Genomic DNA, 19,682 nt, shown 5'->3' with positions numbered 1-19,682 from the left:
GTTTGGGCCTAGAGAAGTGGAACTCGCGGTCCTCCAAGCGGGCCAGAGCGGCTCCATTGGCCCTTAACGGGAAACAACCATAGAGTTGAGAGGGGGTCATTGATAATATGGGGGCTGTTGGTCCTCCAAGGTGGCCAGAGCGGCTCCAAGCCGGAAATTACACAGAAAGATAACGGCACGGACCAGGAATGACCATAGAGCCGCGAGGGCTCCTTAGGGATAACGGAACTCGCGGTCCTCCGAGCGGGCCAGAGCGGCTCGAACCCGGAAACCACCGCAGAGCTGAGGCGGATCGGTTCTGAGCGCCGCCCTTTCCACACGCGCTTCCCCCCTTCTCCTCTGGGCCGCGAGAAACGCCCGGAACGGCCCCAAAACGCCGGCAAAAAGCCCGGAACGAATCGCTCGGGATGGAATTCCTCATGCCAAGGGCGGGGAGGGAAGAGCGGCGCCGCGAGCCGTGGCGAATCTGCCGCCCCCGCCGCCTCTCCTCGCCCTTTTCGCTGTTGTCTCCTTTTCTTAAACTTCCCTTCAAATTGTACCGGGAGCGAAGCTCGTTTGCCACCGCTGATCCCTCCGCGGGCGGGGCCGCATCACCGCGGGTGCCTCCGGCGGAGCCCTCTGCTTTTCACATTTGGGGTGAAAAATCGGGAATTTGGGGTGAAAAATCGGGAATTTGGGGTTAAAAATTGGGGAATTGGGGTGAAATCCGGGAATTTGGGGCGAAATTCGGGAAATTGGGGTTAAAAAGGGGAATTTGGGGTGAAATTCAGGGATTTGGGGTGAAAAATCGGGAATTTGGGGTGAAAATCGGGAAATTATGGTGAAAAAGGGGGAATTTGGGGTGAAATTCGGGAATTTAGGGTGAAAAAAAGGATCCGCCCGCGGTTGGGGCCGCATCACCGGTGATCCCTCCGCCGGCAGGACCGCATCACAAATAGTCCCTCCTGGCGGATCACTCCGCGGCCGGGCCGCATTACCGCGGGTCCCTCCGGCGGATCCCTCTGTTTTTCACATTTGGGGTGAAAACTCGGGAATTTGGGGCGAAAAGTCGAGAATTTGGGGTTAAAAAGGGGGAATTTGGGGTGAAAAATCGGGAATCTGAGGTGGAAAAAGGGGATTTTGGGGTGAAAAAAGGGGAAAAAAAAGAAACGGCAGAAGCGGTCGGTGCCAGGGGAACGGTGCAGGCGAGGGAGGGAGGGGGGGTAGGAGGTGGGAATCCTCTCGGAGGCCGATTCCTCCAGGAGCGGGGGAGCAAAGGCGGAGGCTGCTGCCGGCACCGCCCAGGGCACCAGCTCTTGGGGCCGGTACCAGAGGCTGGCGTGGAGCCTCTGCACGGGTCCGCAGCAGCCACGGCGACAGGAGGCCGAGCTGCCGGCGGGCCCAGCGCGGCCCGCGGGGCCGAAGCCGGGTTCAATGGAGCCGCGGCAGAGAACGCAGCGGGGGCAGGGGCTGCTGGAACGGCCGCGGACATCGGGAGCGGGGCGGGGACCGGGGCGGGCCCCAAAAGCGGCGGGCTGGGCTGGTGTGGAGCGGAAAGCCGGGCTGGGGACGGGCACAGGGACACCGAAAGCGGCGGGCTGGGCTGGTGTGGAGCGGAGAGCCGGGCTGGGGACGGGCACAGGGACACCGAAAGCGGCGGGCTGGGCTGGTGTGGAGCGGAGAGCCGGGCTGGGGACGGGCACAGGGACACCGAAAGCGGCGGGCTGGGAGCTGTGGAGCGGAGAGCCGGGCTGGGGCCGGGCACACGGACACCGAAAGCGGCGGGCTGGGCTGGTGTGGAGCGGAGAGCCGGGCTAGGGCCGGGCACAGGGACACCGAAAGCGGCGGGCTGGGCTGGTGTGGAGCGGAGAGCCGGGCTAGGGCCGGGCACACGGACACCGAAAGCGGCGGGCTGGGCTGGTGTGGAGCGGAGAGCCGGGCTGGGGCCGGGCACAGGGACACCGAAAGCGGCGGGCTGGGAGCTGTGGAGCGGAGAGCCGGGCTGGGGCCGGGCACAGGGACACCGAAAGCGGCGGGCTGGGCTGATGTGGAGCGGAGAGCCGGGCTAGGGCCGGGCACAGGGACACCGAAAGCGGCGGGCTGGGCTGGTGTGGAGCGGAGAGCCGGGCTGGGGCCGGGCACAGGGACACCGAAAGCGGCGGGCTGCGCTACCGCTGGAGCTGCAGGGGCTGGAGGGGGCGGCGGGAACAGCGGGGCTACCGGCGGAGCCGCCGCCGCCGGGACAAGCGGTGGAGCCGCGGGCGGTGCCTGAGAGCCGGCACAGGCGGGACCGCGGGCTCCGGGAGCGGCGCTGCAGCTGCGAGCGGCGCCACAGGAGCCTGGGCTTGGGGCGAGGCAGGCGGGAATGGAGGGGGCGATGCTGCCAGGGGCTCCCAGCCCTTCTCTTTCTTGCTTTCCCTTTGCTCCTTTCTTTGGGTCTCGGACAACTTTAAAATTCTTATCCCCTCAGACTCTGTTTCCCACCCAGCATGAAGCGTACTTGCTTTCTTCTGTGGTAACGAGTTCTTTTGAATTTACAAATACTTATAAAGCCTGACAGATCCAGACTTCAAGAGCCATGTCTGGGCTAGAAGACACGGTCGGATCTTATTTCCTTCTCGGCCCAACCAAACATCCAAAACTGGATCATTTTGACTTTGCTCGTTTCCTTTGTACTTGGGTTTGTATTCCAGTTAGCCAGCATCACTCCCCAAGGGCTTTCCTGGGGTATTTCCGCTGGCACGCCTCTATTCCCTTTTTTATTCCCTGACTCTTGCTTACTAGTTTTATGTCCCATTTTCTCAGAATCTTATCTATCTTCCCCAGGCCTTTGTTTCCCACCTTTTTAATAAAAACCAGCAAAACAAACAACTATTCAAACCTCACTGCCTCTTTCCCCTTTCTTCTCCTAGAATACAAAAGTTCCCGCCTCTTAATAAAATACGCCTCCTTCCAGAAAATAAAGTTCTATTTCAAGGTTTAGCATTTCTATCACCTACATTCTCATTCATTCTCACTCACTCCTTTTTATTGTTCCAACTTCTCTTTCTCAGGCGCTATCAGTCACAACCACACAAGACTTAATTTCAAATTGCTGCCCAATATTCACCCCTGGGCCCATAATTCCAGGTTTCTTGGAGTAATCCTCAATTTGGCAGAATTAAGCCTGGATTTCTTGAAGTTTTAACCCTCAATCCAGCAGCCTCAAAACCCAAATGTCTCGGAACCAATCCTCCATTTAGCAGAGTTAAGCCCAGATGTCTTGAATTTTTGAACCCTCAATCCGGCAGTCTTAAACCCTAAATTTCTCGGATCCCATAATAGGAAATTCTTGACTCCCCTCCTTCAAGGAGTCCAATCCCTCCCCTGAAAGCCCGTCCCAGTTAACCCGGGGCTTCTCTCACTCCTTTTATCTTTGGCTTCGCCTCTTTACTGACTGCTTCCCTCGCGGCAGAGCAGAGCCGCAGCCTCAGAGGCTCCACACTCGCTTCGCAGCTCTGGGGTAACCAGCCCGCGTCTCATGCACACGCTTTCATCCCCTTTATCCCCCCAAAAAGAGAAAAGAAAAAATACCTTTCTCGGAGTCTTGGTGCACAAGATTTTACGTGTTTAATTACCGTGGTACCTCAGGGAGCCTTTTCTTTCCTTTCTTGTTACTTTGTCTCCTCTCTTGCGCTCCGGGTGTTTGACTGCAAAGCCCCCTGACCCCGCCGGGAAGCACAAAGCGAGGCCGCCAAAAGCGGCGGGGGCACCCCCCTGCTCTGGGTTCCCCGGGAGATCCCAGAGCTGAGCCTTTATCCCCGTACGGGCCCCAAATTGTGAAACACGAGGTTTGCTATTTGTAAAATTTGAAGGAAAGTTTAAGAAAAGAGACAATTCGGAGACAACAGCACAAAGGGCGGTACGGCCGGCTGCTTCGGCAGAGAGCCAAAGGCGCACCTGTACAGCCAAAAGATCGGCTTTAAAAGTACATCGCTTATTTCGTATTTCTCACCTGTTGGGGAGTGCCACTGCTGGTTTGAGTGAAGTGAAGCTTTGGCTGCAGGGATCCCAGGCTGCTTAACTGGATGGTGACAGTTTCAAAGTCACGGCTGTGCTGAGCATTTCACAGCTCTGCAGGGATTTCAGGTGACTCTCATTTCCAGCTAGGCCACAGTATGGCTATGGCTTCATTGTGGGGAAAAAAAAAAGAGTTTTGGAATGGTTTGGGTGGGAAGGGACCTTAAAGATGGTTTATTTCCAACCCCCCTGCCATGGCAGGGTGTGGAGAGCTTGCTGCTCTTTGGTCCTGAAAGTGGGATTGGCCATTTATACAGTGCTGGTGTTTAGGGAAGACTCTTCAGTGCCACAGATCTGATTTTCCCCTTATTTTCTCTCCCTTTAGGGGTTTATGTGTGTGGTGCATCTTTCCTGTTGGCTCAGTGGGGCCTTCTTGCATCTGGGCTGTCCAATTTCCTCGTGTGCTTTGGACAACTGTGTTTGCAAGTCATTACGCCTCACAATTTTTCAGCTCAGCCTCTGAATTTTTGTAGTTTGCAGAGCTCCTGTGCCAAGCTATCATTTGGTATTTTTATATGTGTAAAACAGAACATGCAGGAAACACTTTTTATATTCTGGAGTTGTCATTGTAGAAGTGACTTTGCAGATGGTGCATCAGTTGCTTGGAAAGATTTGACAGCATCCTGGTTTTGCCTTTCAATAACCTTTCTGTCATGAAGATTGGCAATTGTGTTTGAGTTGGCACTTACTCTTTTCAGCACCCCATGTTCTAAGTACTTTTTATTTTGGTGGCTTGGAATGTGTTATCTCTAATAATGTTTCCCTTACCTGAACAAGAGAACTGTGATAGAAGCCCATGAACAAACCCCTGATACTCTGTTCCCCTCTAATCTCATGAATCATTTAGTTGCACGTAGCAATATAAATGTTTAAATATCTGGTCAGAATGCAAATAGTTCATTGTCATTCTCTGTGTTGGCAAGGGAGTGACATTTGTAAGACACCTGGAGGATGAAATGTGTCACAAAGTGCTGTTCTTTAATCTCAGGGCTTTTAGAGTGCTGGGCCAAGGATCCCTTAGGGATGGAATCACCTCTTCATCTTTACTTTCGTCTTCAAATACAACTTCAACACAGGTTTTGTTTTGCAAGTCACAGAGTCGCCCATGGCTGGTTTTTCACTTGGCTGCAGCAGTTAAAGCAGGTAAAGTGCAGGTGAAATTCAGCTCATCTTGGCTCCTGCTGTCAAGGAGACCCCAGGTTTTTAAAGGTTGGTAAAACCTCTGTCAAACACGGTGGGGTTCAGCTCCTGCACTGAAGGTATTTTCAGGGCTTATCTGGGATTCTGTATCTCAGCTGATACAAAACTGTTTTCCACAGGATGATCTCCAGCATAACCTCCAGTGCAATGTTTATTAATCCACATTTTGTAGAGCAGATTTGGGACCCCTTTACACTCCACTATACAAATGAGATGGATAATTATTCAGTAATTACAGGAAGCGGTGTGTAGCCGAAGCACTGATAATTTTGTGATAATAAAATCACTTCCAAGAGCAAAAAGAGACTGAATTCTAAATACTGAAGCCACATTTTCTGTAGGAACAACAGAGCTGAGCAGTTTGGTTTGCATGAGTCAGTGGTTCAGATAATTTATCTAATGTCATTCTAATAGTCTGATTCATGAGAGAGAAAAAAATATGAATATATATAGGAATAATAAGGCCTGACAGAAATTATTTATGACCAACTTTGTCTTTATTTAGATTGCATGAGTCATGCAGAAAACCAAATTATTTCGTAATTAAACTTTAGCTGCTGATGGGGCTGCACAGAGCACCAAACGCAGGCTGGGGAGGATTCCCTCAGCAGGAGATCAAACAGGTTCACATTAAGGGGAATTTCACCCAGCTGCTAAAAGGTGCAATTAAAAATGGAGTAAAAAAATTATGAACATGAGGAGAACCTCAGGATGTGCTCAGTGTTGGACTCCAGGCTAGGCCAGGACTGCTCTCAGCCATTCCTTAAGGAAAAATTCCTGTTGGATTTCTTAGCACAGCCCAGCAAAGCGAGGAATAACCTTGTTCAGTGGAGTTTTAGGGTCTGACAAGTTTTGTCCTTCAGGCACAGGACAGAATTCCATCAAATCATCAAATCTGGGTGCTTTTCCTGCCTTATCTGTAACAAACAGGGTTGTGCACACCTGACTTACAATGCTCTGACAGAGAGCACAGGTTTGGTTTGGTTTTTTTTTTTAATTAGAGTTGAAATTTCTGCTGTCCCTTGGGTATCTGGGATAAGCCTGAATTTAACCAAGCTCCTGTGTATGGCCTGGCCTTTGAACAGCAACGTCTAGCACACAAATATATATTTATATATAAGATAAAACCTGACTGCCTTTGGGTACAATCAACTCAGAGGAAAATTATTAATCCCAGCACACATGGCCAAGGACTGCTGGCACCTCCAACGCTGCTTTTTATTAACACTTGGGGGAAAAATAATAAAGCTTTCAGTTCCAGTTCTGTTGTGAAAGCACTTTTCCCCCCCAGTTTTTAATCTTGCTGTTAAAAGTTCAGCCAGAAGAGCTTTGGTTCGCTTCTGAAAATGCGTCCCAGCACCAGTGTTGACATGTCAGGGATCAAACTGCCTCTGGGAGAGGTTTTAAACTTAGGGCTTGTTTCTTCTTGTACGGATTGGAGAAATACTCAGGTGTTTTTTATGTGGGTGCTACCCAGGTGAAATAATTGTGGCCATTTCAGCTCTTGAAGAGTAATGGGTGAGTTGGAGATGTCCAGGATGGCATTTTGAGGAGTTGACTTTTATTTTGCAGAAAATGCTGCTGCAACACATGTGCAAATAGAAATCCTAAAATTACTATTTTAAAATATAAATATTAAGAGTCATTATTTTTATGTAAAAGAACAACATGTACTTCAGTGTAGAAGAATTTTGGTCCTAATGACGTTTTATTGCAGTCAGGATATTTCATTTTAGACCAGTGGTAGGAAAATCAACTGCAGAATTTATTTTGCTCAATTTATTTAATTTGACAGAGCTACAGTTGAAGATATATTTCTTGTGGATGTTGCTGTGAGATTGCAGAAGTCTTGGAATTATCCTCTCCCAGATTATCCTCCTCACAGTTCATTCCTATGGGATGTGGCCATGGAGGAATTGGAATATTTGGGAATAGTCAAGGAGATTACAGCACCTATTTTTCCCTCTCCATCACTCCTCTGGCACCTCATTAGTGCAGGTACAAAGTACCTTGGGATGAAGGAGGTTTTAGGATATTTTAAATTGTGGCGTGGTTGCTTGTGAGTTTTTTCTTAAGTTCTTGAAGAAGAATTAACTAAGGGCACAAAATACAATTTATACTCAGCTTTTCATTGGACACAGAGCTGTCAGAATTTAACAAAGCTCAAAACCCAGTATTTTCACTCTGATATTGCACTGTGATGGCCAAATTTATCTGAAATGAAACTCAGAACTCACCCCCTGCTTCTCCTGCTCCCCAGCAGTGGTTTCCTTTCAGCCACGTGCATTCTCAGTGATATTTGCTGGTATTTTGCATTCTTTTTCCATTTACTTTGGGCTTTTTAAGCTGTCACCTCCCCAGCCAGCTCCTGCCCAGTGTTGGAAGTGTTCCTGGTGCTCCTTGGTGACATCAGCACCAGGATGTCACCTCAGCCTGGATTTATTTATTGGCACTGCCTCGCACTTCCCAACACATCATTTCGTTGCCTTCTATTTGCTCTGACAAACATTAATAACATAAAATTGCCTTTCATTTCCTAGCAAAGCAAAGATTTATTGGATAGCCCCACTAAGTTTCAGCTGGTGCCCGTTGCCATGGCAACATGCAGGAACTTCAGGAATCATCTCCAGAATTTCCTGAGTTTGATGTCAAATAGGAACAGCTTGGAAAGATTTCCTTACACTGAACAGGACAGCAGGGACAAAGATCCCACTCTGGTGGAACTCTTCTAGATATAAAAGTTAGGAATTTTCCCAGGGTATTTTGTAACCTATTTTCATTTGTCCTTTGTGCTGCAAAGGAGAATACAAAGTTTGCTTTTTATCTTTTTCGATTTGATGCCTTGGTGGTGAGCTCTGGGTCAGGTTGGCTGTTCCCACTCTTCCCAGTGTGCTGGAAAACAGGGATTTAGGCTCTTGGCTTTGCTCACATGGGGACCTGTAAAATGTAAAATGTTGATATTTTAATGACTGGAGGTGTAGAGATGCAAAGATAATTCACAAATGGGAAAAAACAAATTAATCAGACAATTAATATAAAAGGATAAAGGGATTAATTCAGAGCCAAATCAGTGCCCCTCAGCTGTAATGGAATCTGAAGGAGAATATATTCTGTATAAAGGCAACTTTCCTGAAAATCTCAGCCATTTCCAGGGACTGTTTCAGCATTAATGTGCACATCAAAGTTTATTCTGCACTTCATATTTCTCAAATCAGGCCACGGAGTTGGGTTGTTGGGCATCAACACCAGTTACCCTCAGCAAACATGGGAACCAAATTGTCCTGAAAGGAGAAAGTTGTGGTTGAGCTTGGAAAACGCTGCAGTCTCAGGCTTTTGGTGGTGAAATGGAATTGAATTAATGAGCTGGAGGAGTCTGAATAATTACACAGCAACAGAGAAAGCAAACAGAGAAATGTGCAACAACTCACAAAACCCCAACAAAATGATTTGCATTTCACACCCACTCTGGTTCGTTTGGAAGGGAGGAGGAGAAGGAGCTGAGACCCACCTTGCTGGGAGAAGGTGACAGCAGCAGGGTTTGGAGTGTTTAAATTGTGTTTTATACTCAGTGGTAGAGCCGTGTCTTCTGCTCACAGTGCATTCCCTTGAAAACACACGTGGAAAACCAAACAGGGCTTTGGAAAAACACCTGAGCTTCATTCTCATGGGCAGATTTCCTGGATTCACGGCTGTGGATCCATACAAAAATTCCTCTATGAGGAATTAGGGGTGCAAACACAACAAGGAAATCATTTTCATTGTTTTTACCTGGTGGATTTGCTGTAAGCTGCCCATTAACACAGAGAGGAGAGAATTTCTCTCCAGATGGATTATTTCAAAGTCACTGACTGGAGACTTTCCTATATTCTACATAAAAATCACCAAAATAATCCCTCTGATTGAGGAAGGCAGGGCAGCAGGAGTACAGCTCCCATCAGGAGTGACAGGAATGGCTTCACACTGACATGGAGGAGGTTTAGATGGGATATTGGGAAGAAATCATTCCCTGTGAGGGTGGGGAGGCCCTGGGATGGAATTCCCAGAGAAGAACTTTTTGAATTTCTCATTTTTTTGAACACTTAACCAACACCAGAATGCTCCTGGAATTTCTGTTCAGTTCTTTTCCTCCTCCTCAGATTAGCTGGATTATTTACTCATGTCTCAGCTACTCCAAGGAGGAATTAGTCCATGTTTTGAGAGCTTTGTAAAACATCATGTAGGTGTCAGGGTTTTAAATAATCTCTCAGATAGCATTTATCTCTATATTTAATAGGCTTTCAATTAGCATGCCAATGGACACTGACTCGTTTTAACGACACAGCCACGTTTTTAATTGCAGCATCGCCCATTCAGCCTTGTGTCTCATTGCAACAGGATTGCTGAAGTGCTGCTTTTATCCCCAGATGCACAAGGACAAAGCTTTCACTCAATTCCCTGCTATTAGGATGGAGTGGGAACATTGTCTCAGCAGGTACAGGAAAGCTGAAAGGGGAAGAGTTCAAGAGCAGATTTTTTGGGCCCTGCTGCTGAATGGCTGGAATTTTATAGGTTCTCCCCCAAAATGGGATTTCTGTGCTAAATCCCAAACACAGGAGAAATTGGGATTAGTTGTAGCTGGATCTCCCTTTTCTCTGCAGAGTTCACCCTCCTGGGCTGAAATTCTCCACAGCCAATGAATGAGTGAGGTCCTCAGTAAAGGAAGAACAGAACTCCACAACTGTTTCAGAAGTTGGATAACAGCAAAATGCTGTCCTAAGTCAGGTGTTCCATTTGCAGTGTGAGCACACCACAGCCCATATTCAGCATGAATTCCTTTCCAGCACGCACTCAGATCCCACTTTGCACTTCCATCTGCTCCCTTGGAACACCTGTATTTGTATTAAAAGCTGGTCTGATTTCTGGTTTAGGGTCTTTTTTGTCCCTTTTGCGTCCGTGTGTCACCTATCAGTGAGGTAAATCTGGTGATTGCAGGTGGTTTGATGTCAAGGCAAGCTGCAGGCTTTGAAGTTTTAATCCAACAATCCCCTTAGCAGGCAGGAAAGGTTTTGAGACATCAATTTTCAGTGTGCTATGAGTATAAAAGCAGGGGCAGCTCTGGTGACTCCTCTCCCAGCTGATGATGGAAGTGGAGTTTTGGGAGGTGTGACACTGATCACTGCTGGGATCTGAAGGGTTCTCTCAAATCCTTATCCCTGCTTTCTCACACAGAGCCCGAGTTTGTCTCAGGGATTTATCTCCTGGCAGCTGTGCCCTGCCTTGGCACACAGGGCATTTTTGCAACAGCACAATCGATTATTAACAAAAGCCCCCCAAAGCTTTCACCATTATCATGTTAAAAACCACTTGACTTCAGCTTAGTCTCGTGCTCAGTGTTAATATTCTCATATTCCTGTGGAAAACAGTGGCTAAGCGTGGAATTCTCAGGTTCTCAGCACTGCACAGGATGACGTTTGTGGCTGTAATAGTGGCACATTCCCACTGAGTGTTTCAATACCTTTTATCTGTAACATTTGTTGTCAAAAAGGTGAAAATTGAAGTAATTCTGAAGCAGAATGTGACCAATGTCTGGACTGTGGCAAAATGGACCAGACTGAGGCTTTCAGCCACTTCCACAATTAAAATAAACAAGGCTCAGATAAACCCAGAGTGGGAGATAAATGGAGCTGAGGATACGACTGCACCCGATTTCCGCGGGCTTTGTCATTCCACGTTGACAGCATCACTCCCCCTCTGCACAACTGTGAACATTTTGTTCTCACCTGATCATTGATTCCTCTCATCCTGAGGAACAACTTTATCATCAGCTTCCAGAAATGAGTGTCCAGCCCCTCTCCATGAGCAGTGCCATCCTCTCAGGGGGAAGCTGCTCTGGAATGCTGTTAAATTCTTGGCACACACTGAATTTCAGCAAAAAAGATAGACCCAGACTTGTGAGTCATTTCCTTGATTGATCTAATTTACCTTGAAGGTTAATGTATTCTAAACTGATTCAGACATTAATAACCACTTAAAGATATACGAAAGACATTTATCTGTATACCAGGCGAGTGTTGTAACCTCATTTATGATCTCTTCAATGACTTTGGGAACTCATTGGCTGAGATTTAAGAGTGATTTGATTGTTTGATACACAGAGTGGCTGGTACAAAGTAAAAGGTGTTTTAGAGCTCACCAGATAATTCTGAACATGGGATGTAATTCTATTTGCTTACAGTGCATAATTAAAACCTTTGTGGGAAGGTGATGATGTTTTTTCTTATGGCATTCATTACAATGTTCAATGATTAAATAATTGGACCAGAACAATTCCCATTCTCCAGTTTGTTTTTGGCTTCTGGGACAGCAGAATTGATGGTGCTGCTCTTTCTCCCTGATTTTTTTAAGACTGCACTGCACCACCAATACCAGGAGCTCAGTTCTGTCCAGAGTTTGGTATTTACAAATGCTGAACATCTTGAGCTGCCAGGAACTGTGGAGAGTTGCAAGTTTGAAGAAGCAGCAGGGAATAGATCAGGCAAATAGCATCTGTTTCCTGTAAATATTTTGGTTTCTACTCACACCAGAAAGGTGCCCAAACTGGGAGTGAGCAGGCCCCATGGACAGCTCTGGATGTTCTGTGTGATCCCATGCACTGATTAAAACCCCGAAGGTGACACACAGGGTGCAGAGTGTGGGACCTTCGCTGCCTGTGGAGTTGGGCTGTGTTTTGTCCGGGTTTTTATCTCACACCAGGGCTGCAGGAACACGGAATGCACACTGAGCCCTGGCTGATTCATCTCCAGCTCCTCAGTGTCAGACCACAGCTGAGCCCAGGCTGATCCAGAAGTGTCAAGAGAGAAAGGGACTGGGCTGGAATCAGGGCTCTGGATGCAGCTCTGAGCTGCTCAGGCACCCAAATAAAAACCTGTTCCATACCGAAGCCAAGCCAAGCAAACAGTTAAAGCTATAAAATAATTATAAATGAAGAACAACCACCACAGGCTTCTCTGGGCAAGCTCCCCACCCTCACAGGGAGGAATTTCTTCCCAATATCCCATCTAAACCTCCTCTCTCAGCTTGTCCCATTGATTGGCTGATAACTGCCCCACCAAAACAAGAATATACCCCCAAAAAATCATGAAGCTGCTGCTGAGCTTGGTTTGAGAAGCTTGGGCTCGTGATAAACTGGGGGAAGGAGGCTGTTATCCCTGCCACTTTGTATCCCAGCCTGCCATTAGTCATTTGAACTCACAGCATATGTCAGCCAGGGAAATTTCTGCAGTTTGGAAATACATTATTGGAGGGTGTTCTCCTGGACAAAAGCTGTCAAATATCATTAGCACAGCCTGTCCATCTTTTGTGAGGTTTTTTTAAAGAGATAAAGCTTGGAGCAATATGGTGTCAGTCTGTAGATTAAATTAAAGGTGGTGAAGTAGATACTTTATCGGATTTTCTACACAAGAAGGTGCAGATTTGCTACTGATAATTCATAGGGCTCTGGAGAGATTCCATCTGTTTATCACCTGGTGCATTGAGGAGGAAGAAGTTTTCCTTTAAATCGTTGTAAAGCCTATCAGGATTCCAGGGAGCTGACACCATGAGGATCATTCCAGCCCTTCCCTGGGCCGGTGTATGTAAAGTGCAATTAGACAATTTAGGTTTTCAAATCTGATGAGGTTTGGTGAACTGAAAGAGGGAGATGTCAGCTGGGCAGAGGCAGGAGAATCCTGAAGGAAAGGGAGAAGCACAACCTCAGGCAGGCTGGTGTTGATGTCAACAGAGCTGGGAATTCCTGACAGCAATTTCTGCTGGGGTTGGGCTGGGCAGCAACGTGCGGCTGATGCCAAAGCAAAGGCTCTGAAAACCCACGGGGCAGAGGTTCCAGGATTCCCTGAGTTCCCATGGAAAGGAAGGAATGCCATTCCCACCCTGGATTTGAGAATGCAGCACAGCAATGCCTTGCTTGTGATTCAGAGGTGCTCGTCTCTCTAACGGCACTGATGGCAGCAAAAAGGTCAAACCCACCTTCATTCATCATCCCAGTTTTCCCCTGCAGGATCAGTTTGGGGTTGGTGGCAGTTAAACCGGAAGAGGAATTGATTTTCTGGGTGAACACTTCAGAATTTAGCTGGACACAAAAGCAAAGCCATTCCCACTGTCAGACACGGGGCTGGATTGTGTCCTTCACCCTGGTTTTGGTCAGCCTCCAGATCAGCTTCATACCTTTGGATTATTTAGAAAAAACTCTTAAAGTTTTGCTGAACAAATTGCTTTTGGACAACTTTTTCTGAAGAAGGGAGATGTATTTTTGCCTGGTTCTAACAAAGTGATTGGAGCTGGCAGCTCAGTTATGAAGCCAGAGCTTCATTTTTCAGACTTTACACAGCCACCAAAAGACTTCCACTGGAGGAGGAAGTGTCAGTAACAAATGGTTACAGTAACTCTGTAGTAAGAATTATTCTATTGCCTGTGGACTGTTGTAAAATCTCATTTTGACTTTTCTCAAAATAATTGTGTTGTAGGAGATCCAGGCACTGAGACAGGAATTGCAGTTCTGACATCTCAGTATCAATGCTGAACGTTCCTGACTATCCCAGCTCCCAGGTTCAGTTCATTATTTCACAAACTTTGTCACTTTTATTTCCTTGGTGACTGAAGTCATTTGGCAAGTTCATTGAGACTCTTGAAATGCTGGGTTCAGACAGCCTGTAGATAGATTTTCTGTTTGAAGTATTTTAATTATCAAGTTAAAAATCTGTCTTTTCCTTTAAACACAGAACACTTCTTATGTGGGGTGGAGATTTGCTGTGCAGAGCTTTGAGAAAACAGCCAGCTACAGAAAAATCTGAGTCCAGAGCACAATTTTTTTAGTTTTTAGTGCTTGAGTTTAGGTGATGGCAGTGTGTCCTTTAGATTGTAGCCAAACAGATAAATTTGTAGATAATTAGTTCCAGTAAGCAGAGAGCATTCAGCAGCACGAAGCTGGTATTTACAGGGATCTCATTTCACCACTGGCTGGAAAACATGTTTAACATTTTCTGCAAAGCAGAAGATGACTTCTTTTCTCTCCCTCTCCTGTTTGATTTGCTCTGGTGTCTTTGCCCACCGCATTTTTCCCATCCAACTTCCCCGAGCCACTCTGCAATTCTGATGATTAAATGTGCAATTAAGGCTTAAGCACTATTAGCACAAGGGATTTGGAAATTAGGATGAGACTGTAACATTGACATCACATTTAAATGTCAGCACTGCTGGAAGAGAAGTGTGACTTTCATCTTGCAGGGAAGGGCTGGGTGGCTCTGTCGTGCAAATTCCTCACAGGGAGGAAGCACCAGGGCTCCCTGGACCCAGCAGCAGCCCTGGAGTGGATTTATCCACCACAGTAATTTCTGGAATTATGTGCATGCTGACAGCATACAAATGGCACAGTGCAAATTATATTATTTTACCTTGTTTATCAACTTGTCATCACAGCCCTTTTCTTATTTTTTCCCCCAGTGCAGCGGTGTAAATCTGACTCATGCAGAGAAAGTCACAAAGACGCACTGGCCTGGCTGGATTTCCAGCAATATTATTATGAGAAATACATTAATTTGTCTGTATGGAAAGGATTTAAAGGTTGTTGCATTCATTTGTTACCAGAGCCCGAGCACTTAATCATCCAGACTCGCTGCAGCAAGAAAATTATCTCTTCTTCTCAACTCCATTAACAGCACTTCTACAGAGTCTTGAAAAATATAAATATTGGAGGATGTTAATGGAAATGACACCTGTACCTGATGTATTGGTGCCAGGAAATGTGATTAAGTGCCCTGTTAATTAACTCCTTTGCTCTGGTACTTGTAAAAGTGGAGTCATTTTTTAAAGGCAGCTGAACAGCCTGGAAAAGGGCACTGCTCTGATCTGGGGGAATGTGGGGGTTTTACATGGAGAATTTTACCTGCTTCTGCTTTTTAAATACTTCACTTCAGTTGCACACTTGATTTCCAACACCCAACAGAGATATAAAGCTGGAAAATCACTTACAGGACCTGATTCAGTGCCTATTTATTTCCTTTGGTCGAAATATCTGAAATACTGTAAAGATAGTTTAAAAATATCCCATTGCTCCCCATATAAAAATCCCTAAGATGATGATTAACTCTCAAAAACGAGATTGATTCCATCAGGATTCCTCTTTGACTGTTTCTCCTCTGTCCCAAGCAGGTTGCAGAGCTGGGGACAAATCCCTCTGGCACACATCATGGTGTGTAACTCATTATTGGGCATAAATCATTCCAGTTTGTCCACAAAATTTTCTACCCAAGCTCTGTCCGTGTGTTTCAGGATGGTACAACCTTGGTGAAGAGACACAGGGAGTTTTTCCTGTATTAAAACAGAAAAAAGGGCACCTTTTGGTTCAAGACATCAGAGCCAACAGCATTTTGAGTTGTACCTTCCAGAGCAGCAATTTGCTGGCTATTTAACAGTGAAATATTCATTCCTCTTAGCTTTCATTCGTCATTTTTTTTGAGCTGCTTTCATTGACAGGACCACTCTAATAGCAGTTGTAAAAAATTATCACCCCAGCTCCGGGACACAATTCACAAGCACGGCGACATCACCTTCCCTCCGACATCGCCTTCCCTCTGACATCGCCTTCCCTCCGACATCGCCTTCCCTCCGACATCGCCTTCCCTCTGACATCGCCTTCCCTCTGACATCGCCTTCCCTCCGACATCGCCTTCCCTCTGACATCGCCTTCCCTCCGACATCGCCTTCCCTCTGACATCGCCTTCCCTCCGACATCGCCTTCCCTCCGACATCGCCTTCCCTCCGACATCGCCTTCCCTCTGACATCGCCTTCCCTCCGACATCGCCTTCCCTCTGACATCGCCTTCCCTCCGACATCGCCTTCCCTCTGACATCACCTTCCCTCGCTTCCCCTTCCCTCCGACATCGCCTTCCCTCTGACATCACCTTCCATCTGACATCACCTTCCCTCGCTTCCCCTTCCCTCCGACATCGCCTTCCCTCCGACATCGCCTTCCCTCCGACATCGCCTTCCCTCTGACATCACCTTCCCTCTGACATCACCTTCCCTCCGACATCGCCTTCCCTCCGACATCGCCTTCCCTCCGACATCGCCTTCCCTCTGACATCACCTTCCCTCGCTTCCCCGCGTTTGCATTCCGCAGTTGTTAATGAGTTAATGATCTGCTCAGTTTTAATGAACAGAGCATCAATGAGGGCACAGGGAAGTGGATGAGAGTTCATGAAGCCTCCGAGTGAAGGCTTTAATTACACCCCATCTCCAGGTCATTAGCTGCACAACTACCTGTGCACGAGCTGATAGTTATTCTCTCCTGGCACTGATGAATTTGGGGTTTGTTTGGATTGGGAAAAATGCTGAAATCCTTCCCATGAACAATTCAAGTCACTGCCCTGGCTGGATCAGAGACTGACCACACTCTGCATGTCTTCCTTCACCCCTGCTGCTGCTGCACATTGGGTTTAATTCCCGTTTTCCAGCCTGACTTTGAATTAACTTTGCTGCAGTTTGGACAGGAAATCTTTGTGGGACCTTGCAAAAAAAAATCAAGCAACAAGCATTTAATTTTTCATAAAGGAGTTGCTGACAGGGTTTCTAGAGGCTGATCCTGGTTGTGTTATCCTTGAACTCAGAGGTGCCTCAGTTCCCAAAATCATGTGTAAAACCAATAATCCTTACCCCTGATAATTTTGGAGTGGGTTCTTGGCAACTGTATTACACTTCTAAAATAAATAGAATTTATTTTAGCTGCTCTGAAAAGGGTAGCTTAAAATGTACGTGGGGTAATTTTTTCTGAGAGGTTCCAAACCTGCTTAATCCATTTTGCTCTGCACTTTACATGTGTAATTGCACTTGCTGCAAAGAGCATTTGAGTGAATGCACAGATCAAAGGAGCTGACAGCTCACATATACAAATCCTGTTTGCTCCTCACAGAGCTACAGGGCTGAGCATTTGCGTGCACAAATCTGGGGAATTTTTAAATATCTGAAGTTACACTGCAATCAAATAGTATCAATCTCATTTCTAGCAGCTAATCATCATCTTAGGGATTTTTGTATGGGGAGCAATGGGATATTTTAAAATTCTCCTGACAGTATTTCAAATATTTCAATCAAAGGAAATAAATAGGCACTGAACCAGGTCCTGTAAGTGCTTTTCCAGCTTTATATCTCTGTTGGGTGTTGGAAATCAAGTGTGCAACTGAAGTGAAGTATTTAAAAAGCAGAAGCAGGTAAAATTCTCCAGGTCACAACCTGAAAGATAAAAAGATGGTGACTGTCTCCAAATTCCATCTGACTTACACAGGACAATGACACTGATTTAAAGCACTGAGTAATCACCTGGATGGTTTTCAGAGGGTTCATGTTTAGTGTGTGACACCGAGGATTGGTTTATTCCATGTTCTGCCCTTCTATTTCCCATTTTCCTGCCTTTTATAGCTCTCCTCTGCAAGGCAAAGAGAAAGGAAACAGCCAGAAGTTGATCCTGCCTGGACATGACCCTGTGGGAAGGGAGAATGGAAAAGCTGCTTTCAAAGCAGACAAGCTGAAGGATATTCCCTGATTCCCACTCTTCTGCCTCAAGATGAAATTTTGGTGATGAAAATCAAGATGAAACTGTGGGAATGTTAAAGAGGTGCAGCTGCATCCGCAGATGTAGAGTTTCCTATAAACGAGGGGAGCACAAACGAGCAGGAAAGCAGAGCCCTGAGCCTTCCCTCCCTTTTCCAGCCCTTTTCTGCTCCAGCAGAGAACTCGTGCTTCAGGCCAAGAACAATGTATGGAAATGATCCAGAGGGGTCACCTAAAGGTGTTGCTGGGGAAAGAAGCAATTTCCAGCCTGAGTGGCACCCTCAGTTTGGAAAACTCCTCTGCAGTCCCACAAATCCTCCTGAGTTTTGTTCAGGATGGCCCTGACCAGCACTGCTTGAACAGACAGAGTTAAACCCTTTGCCCCATCCCCAAGGGGCAGAACACAGGACAGCATTTCCCAGGCAGTCCCACTAAAATATCCCAGCGAAGGAATGAGGGAAGGGCCTGTTTGTGGGGCTGAGGGAGGTTCGGTGGCACAGCCATCCCCAGCCAGCTCATTTTTCACTTCAGTCTTTTTCCCTTTGGTGCTGTCTGCAAATCCTGGGAGGCAGCTCGGAGATGTGCTGTGGGTTTGATCCCGTTGTATCTCTGGAGCAGCAGCTCTGATAGCATTCCTCTCGATTTAGCACGGACTAAATGCAAGCTGTAATATTTTATTAAACTATTCCCACTTCTTCAGCTTGCTGTGTGAGTTAGGCTGTTTATGAGATGCCGGATGGTTAGCAGAAAAAAAATGGATTAACAGAATGCTACATTCATTTTTCTCTAACTTCTGGGTCAAATTTAATCAGCTTACAAGTCAAAGAATGCTTTCTGCCACAGCAGTAAACACAGCTGGGATCCAAAGTGGAGCTGTTGGGGGCAGAAAAAAGGCTCATGCAGTTACATTGTCAGCTAAATTCTTCTTTCAGGCTCTTTCTCACTGCTTGTGATCCTTGGAAGAAAGAGGCAACTTTTTAATTTCAGCAAAGGCCAGGTTGCCTGGATTGCTCATGTGGCTCCTGTCAGACTTTTCTCATTCCTAAGAAATCCCAGCTCTGCAAGTGCTACAGGAGAAAATTTATTTCTTCAGTGAAGCCCAAGCGTAGGGATTAAAAATAGAGAGGAAACAGAATTATTGTGTGAGGTGGGGTGGGGTTCACCCTGCTCCGGTTTTCTGACAGTAATCAAAGCTGTCTGCAATATTGCACAAGGTGATATCCCCAATAAAGGCAGGAGAAGGTTGGGCATTTATCATCAGTTTATCAAATTCCCACTCCTGGTGTGCACAGGCCTCATCTGCAGTGGGAAACCACAGAGCAGGAAAAAGGAGGTGTCTGACTTCACTGAGAAACCGTGGAAAGAAAAGACTTTCTGTCAAACACTGAATACAGCGATATAATACATTATCTTTCAGAGATCTTCTTAATTCTGACAATTCCAGTGTAAATTTGGTGACAGGATCTATTTTCCCCTTTGAGTTGGTGGCACTTCACAAGGACAATATGTCACTAGGATAATGTGCTTTTTCCCAAATGCCCCACTGTGCTTTTAGCCATTTACATTTCTGACACCTTAATGCACTCTCTTTGCTGCTGAAATCAATGGCTCATTAAAATAACTCAATAGAATTATAATTTGTTTTATCTAATAATGTATTCTTTTAGTTGTCCCTTGGAAGAGTTTAGCTCCTTATCTCACTGCTGGGATGACCCAGCCATAAGGAATTTTTGTGGGGTTTTTTTAACCTCTGACTCGGACGCAACAAAACATCTCTGGAGGATCTCAGTTTGGGCATGAGCTGTGCCAGGTTTTATAGAACACCAGGGAATTTCTGGACCTGCAGAACAAATGGAAGGAT

At 46.5% G+C, this 19,682-nt stretch overlaps 1 long non-coding RNA gene across 7 annotated transcripts; it reads left to right on the top strand.

Moving 5' to 3' along the window:
- Positions 1-2,112: 2,112 nt before the first annotated feature.
- LOC125334770 lies at positions 2,113-19,458 on the top strand. Of its 7 annotated transcripts, none has more exons than XR_007207224.1 (3): positions 2,113-4,107; positions 5,027-13,821; positions 17,690-19,458. It is a non-coding gene; the product is annotated as an uncharacterized LOC125334770 (long non-coding RNA). The 7 variants fall into 7 exon arrangements; XR_007207222.1 differs by having other exon boundaries at positions 4,364-13,821; XR_007207223.1 differs by having other exon boundaries at positions 2,113-5,181; positions 5,358-13,821.
- The last annotated feature ends 224 nt before the right edge of the window (positions 19,459-19,682 follow it).

This window comes from Corvus hawaiiensis, chromosome 17 (assembly GCF_020740725.1).
Source record: "Corvus hawaiiensis isolate bCorHaw1 chromosome 17, bCorHaw1.pri.cur, whole genome shotgun sequence".
NCBI lineage: Eukaryota > Metazoa > Chordata > Aves > Passeriformes > Corvidae > Corvus > Corvus hawaiiensis.
The sequence above is the reverse complement of the archived record's forward strand: the minus strand, read 5'-3'. Positions and strand labels throughout refer to the sequence as shown.